Source organism: Thalassophryne amazonica, chromosome 21 (assembly GCF_902500255.1).
Source record: "Thalassophryne amazonica chromosome 21, fThaAma1.1, whole genome shotgun sequence".
Classification (NCBI taxonomy): Eukaryota; Metazoa; Chordata; class Actinopteri; order Batrachoidiformes; family Batrachoididae; genus Thalassophryne; species Thalassophryne amazonica.
This window is the reverse complement of record NC_047123.1, coordinates 20,087,836-20,093,835: the sequence shown is the minus strand read 5'-3', so window position 1 is coordinate 20,093,835 and position 6,000 is coordinate 20,087,836.

Genomic DNA, 6,000 nt, shown 5'->3' with positions numbered 1-6,000 from the left:
TGGCTACTGCGGACCCAGGAGAGTCGCATGGTCTCCACGCTGTCTCCGCCTGGTCTCCGCCCTGACTCCATCGTGGACCCAGGTGGGTCACATGGTCACCATCATGACTCTGCCTTCAGTTCCAACCAGCATCATGGTCATCCTCCGGATGGCACACGGAGCCTCGGTCAACTTGTGGCTCCTGCCGTCAGCCCTGGCTGAGCACACGATTGGTCAAGATTCATAGACTTAGTCTCATGTCAGCCAATGGGCCATGATTTGTTCGATGTACTGTCTGATGATTGCCATTTTGGTTCTCATCGGTTAGTTTGTGGCGGTTCCTGCCTTCCCGTCCCCTCTTTCCTGCCCTGGTTGGGTTTTCTGTGGTTTCCGGGTGTCTTTTTGGTTTCTATCTTTGGGTTTTTGTTTTGGTCTCGGTTCTGGTTCTGTGGCGTGCTTCCTGGTTCTGTTTTTTTTTTGGGGGGGGGGGTGTTTTGTGTCATCGGGGCTGGCATTTGAGGGGGGTACCATGGAGGTTCCGCCTAGCAACCTGTTTTGCCATTTGATTTCTTTGTTTTTGGATTTTCTTCTCGCTGCTTGTCTGTGTTGTCTTATGTCTCTCGTGTGTGTGTGGGTTTGTCCCCTCCTGGGTTGCTACAGGCACTCCCCCAGCCTCCAGTGTGTCTGTGTGTGGGTGTGTTGCCCTCAGTCTACTGTTGCATTTCCCCCTGCCTCTGGTGTGTATATGTGTATATCTGTGGGTGTGTTGCCCCGGGTCCGTCTTGTACACTTGGCTTGCCTCTACTGGTGGTTGGCTCTCACTGCGGTATTGTATCACTTCCTGTTCCGGAGCACAGCGGTGTTTTTCTGTATCTGTTAGCTGTTTAATCTGCGCAGTTAGATTGATCTAGTTATCTAGATTACGATTTGTTTCCCAGTGTAATCTTTACGTGCCTTAACTAAAGCACTCCTTCTGCTGAATCACCTCTAAATTATTTACACATTATTCACTTTGCGTGTTTTTAGGAATCCGCTAGCTTAGCGTAGCTACTAGCTCTTAGCCGATTTAGCATGGCGGCTTCTCCTGTCTCTCCCGCACTTTTCTGCTCTGGGTGTGAAATGTTTAGTTATTCCTCGGCCTCCTTTAGCAGTAATGGTACTTGTAATAAGTGTAGCTTATTCGTAGCTTTGGAGGCCAGGCTGGGCGAATTGGAGACTCGGCTCCGCACCGTGGAAAATTCTACAGCTAGCCAGGCCCCTGTAGTCGGTGCGGACCAAGGTAGCTTAGCCGCCGTTAGTTCCCCCCTGGCAGATCCCGAGCAGCCGGGAAAGCAGGCTGACTGGGTGACTGTGAGGAGGAAGCGTAGCCCTAAACAGAAGCCCCGTGTACACCGCCAACCCGTTCACATCTCTAACCGTTTTTCCCCACTCGACGACACACCCGCCGAGGATCAAACTCTGGTTATTGGCGACTCTGTTTTGAGAAATGTGAAGTTAGCGACACCAGCAACCATAGTCAATTGTCTTCCGGGGGCCAGAGCAGGCGACATTGAAGGAAATTTGAAACTGCTGGTTAAGGCTAAGCGTAAATTTGGTAAGATTGTAATTCACGTCGGCAGTAATGACACCCGGTTACGCCAATCGGAGGTCACTAAAATTAACATTAAATCGGTGTGTAACTTTGCAAAAACAATGTCGGACTCTGTAGTTTTCTCTGGGCCCCTCCCCAATCGGACCGGGAGTGACATGTTTAGCCGCATGTTCTCCTTGAATTGCTGGCTGTCTGAGTGGTGTCCAAAAAATGAGGTGGGCTTCATAGATAATTGGCAAAGCTTCTGGGGAAAACCTGGTCTTGTTAGGAGAGACGGCATCCATCCCACTTTGGATGGAGCAGCTCTCATTTCTAGAAATCTGGCTAATTTTCTTAAATCCTCCAAACCGTGACTATCCAGGGTTGGGACCAGGAAGCAGAGTTGTAGTCTTACACACCTCTCTGCAGCTTCTCTCCCCCTGCCATCCCCTCATTACCCCATCCCCGTAGAGACGGTGCCTGCTCCCAGACTACCAATAACCAGCAAAAATCTATTTAAGCATAAAAATTCAAAAAGAAAAAATAATATAGCACCTTCAACTGCACCACAGACTAAAACAGTTAAATGTGGTCTATTAAACATTAGGTCTCTCTCTTCTAAGTCCCTGTTGGTAAATGATATAATAATTGATCAACATATTGATTTATTCTGCCTAACAGAAACCTGGTTACAGCAGGATGAATATGTTAGTTTAAATGAGTCAACACCCCCGAGTCACACTAACTGTCAGAATGCTCGTAGCACGGGCCGGGGCGGTGGATTAGCAGCAATCTTCCATTCCAGCTTATTAATTAATCAAAAACCCAGACAGAGCTTTAATTCATTTGAAAGCTTGTCTCTTAGTCTTGTCCATCCAAATTGGAAGTCCCAAAAAACAGTTTTATTTGTTATTATCTATCGTCCACCTGGTCGTTACTGTGAGTTTCTCTGTGAATTTTCAGACCTTTTGTCTGACTTAGTGCTTAGCTCAGATAAGATAATTATAGTGGGCGATTTTAACATCCACACAGATGCTGAGAATGACAGCCTCAACACTGCATTTAATCTATTATTAGACTCTATTGGCTTTGCTCAAAAAGTAAATGAGTCCACCCACCACTTTAATCATATCTTAGATCTTGTTCTGACTTATGGTATGGAAATAGAAGACTTAACAGTATTCCCTGAAAACTCCCTTCTGTCTGATCATTTTTTAATAACATTTACATTTACTCTGATGGACTACCCAGCAGTAGGGAATAAGTTTCATTACACTAGAAGTCTTTCAGAAAGCGCTGTAACTAGGTTTAAGGATATGATTCCTTCTTTATGTTCTCTAATGCCATATAACAACACAGTGCAGAGTAGCTACCTAAACTCTGTAAGGGAGATAGAGTATCTCGTCAATAGTTTTACATCCTCATTGAAGACAGCTTTGGATGCTGTAGCTCCTCTGAAAAAGAGAGCTTTAAATCAGAAGTGTCTGACTCCATGGTATAACTCTCAAACTCGTAGCTTAAAGCAGATAACCCGTAAGTTGGAGAGGAAATGGCGTCTCACTAATTTAGAAGATCTTCACTTAGCCTGGAAAAAGAGTCTGTTGCTCTATAAAAAAAGCCCTCCGTAAAGCTAGGACATCTTTCTACTCATCACTAATTGAAGAAAATAAGAACAACCCCAGGTTTCTTTTCAGCACTGTAGCCAGGCTGACAAAGAGTCAGAGCTCTATTGAGCTGAGTATTCCATTAACTTTAACTAGTAATGAGTTCATGACTTTCTTTGCTAACAAAATTTTAACTATTAGAGAAAAAATTACTCATAACCATCCCAAAGACGTATCGTTATCTTTGGCTGCTTTCAGTGATGCCGGTATTTGGTTAGACTCTTTCTCTCCGATTGTTCTGTCTGAGTTATTTTCATTAGTTACTTCATCCAAACCATCAATATGTTTATTAGACCCCATTCCTACCAGGCTGCTCAAGGAAGCCCTACCATTATTTAATGCTTCGATCTTAAATATGATCAATCTATCTTTGTTAGTTGGCTATGTACCACAGGCTTTTAAGGTGGCAGTAATTAAACCATTACTTAAAAAGCCATCACTTGACCCAGTTATCTTAGCTAATTATAGGCCAATCTCCAACCTTCCTTTTCTCTCAAAAATTCTTGAAAGGGTAGTTGTAAAACAGCTAACTGATCATCTGCAGAGGAATGGTCTATTTGAAGAGTTTCAGTCAGGTTTTAGAATTCATCATAGTACAGAAACAGCATTAGTGAAGGTTACAAATGATCTTCTTATGGCCTCGGACAGTGGACTCATCTCTGTGCTTGTTCTGTTAGACCTCAGTGCTGCTTTTGATACTGTTGACCATAAAATTTTATTACAGAGATTAGAGCATGCCATAGGTATTAAAGGCACTGCGCTGCGGTGGTTTGAATCATATTTGTCTAATAGATTACAATTTGTTCATGTAAATGGGGAATCTTCTTCACAGACTAAAGTTAATTATGGAGTTCCACAAGGTTCTGTGCTAGGACCAATTTTATTCACTTTATATATGCTTCCCTTAGGCAGTATTATTAGACGGTATTGCTTAAATTTTCATTGTTACGCAGATGATACCCAGCTTTATCTATCCATTAAGCCAGACAACACACACCAATTAGCTAAACTGCAGGATTGTCTTACAGACATAAAGACATGGATGACCTCTAATTTCCTGCTTTTAAACTCAGATAAAACTGAAGTTATTGTACTTGGCCCCACAAATCTTAGAAACATGGTGTCTAACCAGATCCTTACTGTGGATGGCATTACCCTGACCTCTAGTAATACTGTGAGAAATCTTGGAGTCATTTTTGATCAGGATATGTCATTCAAAGCGCATATTAAACAAATATGTAGGACTGCTTTTTTGCATTTACGCAATATCTCTAAAATCAGAAAGGTCTTGTCTCAGAGTGATGCTGAAAAACTAATTCATGCATTTATTTCCTCTAGGCTGGACTATTGTAATTCATTATTATCAGGTTGTCCTAAAAGTTCCCTAAAAAGCCTTCAGTTAATTCAAAATGCTGCAGCTAGAGTACTGACGGGGACTAGAAGGAGAGAGCATATCTCACCCATATTGGCCTCTCTTCATTGGCTTCCTGTTAATTCTAGAATAGAATTTAAAATTCTTCTTCTTACTTATAAGGTTTTGAATAATCAGGTCCCATCTTATCTTAGGGACCTCGTAGTACCATATCACCCCAATAGAGCGCTTCGCTCTCAGACTGCAGGCTTACTTGTAGTTCCTAGGGTTTGTAAGAGTAGAATGGGAGGCAGAGCCTTCAGCTTTCAGGCTCCTCTCCTGTGGAACCAGCTCCCAATTCAGATCAGGGAGACAGACACCCTCTCTACTTTTAAGATTAGGCTTAAAACTTTCCTTTTTGCTAAAGCTTATAGTTAGGGCTGGATCAGGTGACCCTGAACCATCCCTTAGTTATGCTGCTATAGACGTAGACTGCTGGGGGGTTCCCATGATGCACTGTTTCTTTCTCTTTTTGCTCTGTATGCACCACTCTGCATTTAATCATTAGTGATCGATCTCTGCTCCCCTCCACAGCATGTCTTTTTCCTGGTTCTCTCCCTCAGCCCCATCCAGTCCCAGCAGAAGACTGCCCCTCCCTGAGCCTGGTTCTGCTGGAGGTTTCTTCCTGTTAAAAGGGAGTTTTTCCTTCCCACTGTAGCCAAGTGCTTGCTCACAGGGGGTCGTTTTGACCGTTGGGGTTTTACATAATTATTGTATGGCCTTGCCTTACAATATAAAGCGCCTTGGGGCAACTGTTTGTTGTGATTTGGCGCTATATAAAAAAAAAAATTGAATTGATTGATTGATTGTCTCCCCACTCATCTGGTGTCTTGTGGGTTGTCATCCCCCTGCACAGGTAATGGTTTTGGTGTTTGTCATACTGGCTTTCTGTGTGCACGGTTTATTTCCATTGCTATATGTCTTTGTTTTGGGTTGTTCTTAATTTGGTTTTCATTGTCTTTTATGTTTATTTGCCTTGATGTTTTATGTCTTTGTTTTTCATATGGGTTCCCTTTTTGTGGTTGTTAGTTTATTTTTTTTGTCTTCTGCAGGTTTGGTTGGTGATTATATTTTATTTCCTTCTCAGAAATTGTTGCTCTGATTATTGTCATTATTATTAGGAGTATTATTCTTGCTGTTTGTCTGTTCAGTTATTCACCTCCCTTCACTCTGTTTTGTCCATGTAAGTCTTAAGTTGCCCCCACGTGTTTGTCACCCACATGTTGGTAATTCCACCTGTTATTTAAGCACTTCATTGTTTGTCAGTAAGTCCCAGTTCATTGGGAATGTTACCTTTGTCTGGCTTCTCACCTTGGGCCTTTAGTCACCTGATCTCCATATTTAGCCCATTGGCATCTGTTGTTACCCTCGTCCAG